Below are 4,298 nucleotides of genomic sequence, written 5' to 3' on the forward strand. Positions count from 1 at the left end.
CAAGAAACTTGAGTTTTAAGATAAACACTCAAAACCAATAAATAAAACTATAAATTTGACAGATCATAAGCCATGAAAAGACAAAAAAAAGATGGGTTTTAGAATGAAATTTCAACTGTTTACCCTCTTTCTTGTCCAGAAACTCAGATTAAGGTTGAATTAATACATGTATATATATATTTCAAAAAACCCAAGAACATATTAATTTAATACATATTATATAGTGCAATTTGGATAGCMTAACCCCAAAATATATAGTATATATATAAATAAATAACTATAAAAATATAAATCGTAAATATTAAAAATATTTTTTCACAGTATATATAATATAAATACAATTAAGTCAAAAACTATTCAATATTGAACTCATTTCGAAGGTATTAACGAGACGATTATAATGGTGTAACTTGTTAAAATAAAAATGTATTTTTTAAACATGTTTTAATTGATATACGATTATATATGTTAATTTGATAAAGGTTTAAAATGAAACATTTAAAAGTAAAGGACATAAAGTAAATTAATTAATTAATTATAGGGGTATAAAATGTAAATTTAAAATTATAATTTAAAAAAAATTGTGAGAAGGTGAGTGTATGTGAGAGGATGAGTGTATGTGAGGGAGAAAAAGGGGTATAAAGGGTATTTTGATCATTTAAAATTTTAAGACTTTAAGATTTTTGCTAAATTTGCTTAATAAGATAGTATATATATATATATATATAGAGGGATGTTATTCTACAACCTTTGCCATTCCTACACCCTATACAACTCTCATCTCAACCATTCAATTTTTAATCAATTAACTGTTTCCTAATATAAAGTATTAATCATAATTAATAAACTCTATTCATATTCCATAAATATTCAAATCATAATAAATGAACTCCAATCATTTCTATAAATATCTCAATTAATTGGGTTGCAAAGGTTGTACAAATGCACAAGGTTGTAAAAGAAATATACCCTATATATATATATATATATGAAGTGTGTGTATATATATATATATATATGGATCATGATGTTGGTAGTATAATATTGATCTTTTCCACCATTTTAGCCTGCAGAATATATATATACACACACACAATTACTTTCTCATGGTCTGTGGCTGGATCATGATATTGGTTGTATACCAAATTCTTTAAATCTTTTTAACTTGTAAACATTCAAATGGGTAAAGAACAGTTTTATCAAACCCAAAAGGCCAAAAGATGAAGGAGGCGTGTAAATTCAGAAAATTAATAGGCCCTGTCGTTTACTTTTCACGTGATCTGGAGTTGCATGTGTGGTTTTTGTCATAAATTTTTTGATGTCCTGTGTAAAAATAATAAAAAAATGTCTTTAAGCCTATTTTTTTAAACCAATGAAACAAGGAAACATGCTATTTTTTTAAAGAGTTTAGAACATATTCAAGATAAGTGTCTCATCCCCATGGGGGGACATAAAAACCAAAACCCCGAATACAAAATATAGAATGATGAAAAAATAAATTCTGGATTAAGATCGTGCTTCATTCTTTTCCAGTTTTCCCTTTTTCCAAATTGAAATTAGCAAAATAGAAACTTTATTTCAATATATGGGACTTAACAGACAAGGAAAACTATAATTGGTTTTTAACTAAAATAGTAAATTACATCCAAATTACTGTTATAGTAAGCAAAAAGTAAAACTAAAAAAATTATAGGTCTAATGACTAAAGGCTAAGGGTCTATTTGTTAACAGTTTAATAAGTTTAATGGAACTAACAGTCTATTTGCTCAACTATGCATGATTGTTTCGTAATGACTTAATGATATAGAAAGTGACATATACAGTAAGCTTCTAGGGGGAGCTTTATATAGAAAGTCAAGTTTTTTTTTTCCCAAACATGTCCCTTCCAACTAAAAAAACGCTCATTACATATGCGAAAAAACTTTCCCAAACAAAAACTTTTCCAACTTATACAAACAGATTAATTCATACAAACAAATTTATCCATATATAACTTGATAAAAAACCAATCAAACACCTCCTAAATCTAATGTGGTAATACAAACCTCAAAGTAAGCAAAAATCAAAAGAACAATAATAAAGTATAAAATTCATAATCTATGTTACTATGCATTGCAAAGAACAAGTGTTGGATAATTAATACAATATCACAATATGTTGTTAATGTTGTGCAATGTACTTCAGCTATCGTTGATACATTGATGTGCCCATGTGCATTGAAAATTTCAATTCCTAGACATTTCAATATGCAAGCGGAAGACTCATTATCAAAATGACAAAAGCCCCTTAGCCTTAGCCTAGTAGGTCGGTAACCCACACGACCACATGACTCAACTTTATAATAATCTGTTAGAAATTTAGATTTTTTTTTTGCAAAATGATCTAAAGATTCATAAATGATAATATGACTCACCCAGCAACTCGGTAAGTCCATCCAACAGTAGAAATCAGTCATTCGAGATTTCTATCTTTGATTTCTTGAATCTAATTTCATGACCGTTAATCGTCTGTAAAGAGAACTACATGCCTTGAAATTTGAAATAGTCGAACTTTGAAAAACAATAGAAATTCGATTGAGTTGTTGGAATGATGTCGTTAACTGATTCACTATGTGCATTCAATATTCATCACTACTAGGCCTTGGGTTTGTTTTTATATTTAAAGCTCAGTTGTCTAATTCTCAAATTATTAAACCCAAAAATAGTAGTAGATGACAACTTGATGCCTCTTTAGACTTTGATGCTCTGGTTTTTTATGTGTGTTGTGTGTGTGAGAGAGAGATATAGTTGTTGGACTGACACCACCCATCTCCTTCTTATTTGCCTTCATTTTCCTTCACCTCCCACCATCGTGACCTCCGAACTGGCACCACAACTAGTAACCACCACCGTGACCTCCGACCTGGCACCACTACAGCGATGAACACTATCTATCTCCAACCACCACTTCATTTTCCCTCCATTTTTCTCCAGCCACCACTTCGTTTTCCCTCCTTTTTTCTCCAGCCACCACTTCATTTTCCTTCCATTTTTACTGTACTCCATCACCATCAGCACCATCCATCACCATTCTGATGTATACCCACCTCTCCATTTCTTCTTCCCCACGAGTCCAAGGTCCTTCATTTTCTATGAGAAAAGTGGTGGATCTGATCCAAAATGGTGGCTGTATCAAGTTGGTTTTATGTGAATCTAGTAACTTTTCCACCATTTTCCTACCTTTAGAAGACGTATTGTATTTGATTTTGAAAACAAAAAAAGAAGAAAGTAATTGAGTTATTCCTTGAATAGCTAATTTTCATTCCTTAATTTTTCCTCAATAAAGTAGTTGCATTGATGATATAGATTAGATGGCGAGGACATGAAAGAGGGGAGGGAAGGAGATGGTTAGGGGGAGCGTCAAAAGTTGACTTGTCATCATTTAAAAGATTTTTTTATAAGATTTTTAATTAATAGGTAATTTGACACATTTATCCCCGAGTTAACGGATCAGTTTTAACGATGTTACTGACAGGAACTCGACTTGTAACAAAATACAAACCACAGGGACCCTCAGTATACTTATTTCAAAAGATGGACCATATCCAGATTCTGACCTGACCAGAGGAACTAACAATGTAATTTACTCTACCGAAAAATAAGGTAAATTAGTAAAAAGACCAAATATCCCTAATTTAGCAGACTATTTTGAAGGAGTTAGTATGAGGAACAGAAAAAGAAACAAAGTACAAACCATTAGAGACGAAAAAATAAGTTTTTTAAACCATAGGGACGAAAATCGTTATTAATATCAAATCACAGGGACGAAAATCGTAGTTTACTCGAAGATTTATTCCAATAATAGAAATGAATCACAACGCCTCCCTCAGGTATAAGAGCTAGGCCAAATTAGCCCTTCAATTTGCATTTCACTCGTGAACAACCATTGAAATCCCCAAATCCCGCCCTATTTCTTAAACCCACACTCGCAGCTCGCACTCCACTCCCACTCACGGCTCACTCCCTCCCTCTTGCTCTTGCTCTCGCTCTCGCTCTCGCCTCGCTCACTCACAGAACTCACAACAGAAATCGATTTATTTCACGATTCACGAATCGTAATCGCAATTGCAATCGGCCTTGACAGTTGACAGTTGACAGTTGACACAATCGGCTCTCGCTTTCTGCCTCTGTCGTCTGCCTCTCACTGTCGTCGCCCGTCTGCCTCTCTCTTGTGAGTTATGACTTGTGAGTTAGGGACTTAGGGTTATTACTTATTTACTTTACTTATTTTATTTTTTAAGTTTCTAATTTGATTGCAAA

This window comes from Cynara cardunculus, assembly GCF_001531365.2.
Source record: "Cynara cardunculus var. scolymus isolate 2C chromosome LG 12, CcrdV1, whole genome shotgun sequence".
NCBI lineage: Eukaryota > Viridiplantae > Streptophyta > Magnoliopsida > Asterales > Asteraceae > Cynara > Cynara cardunculus.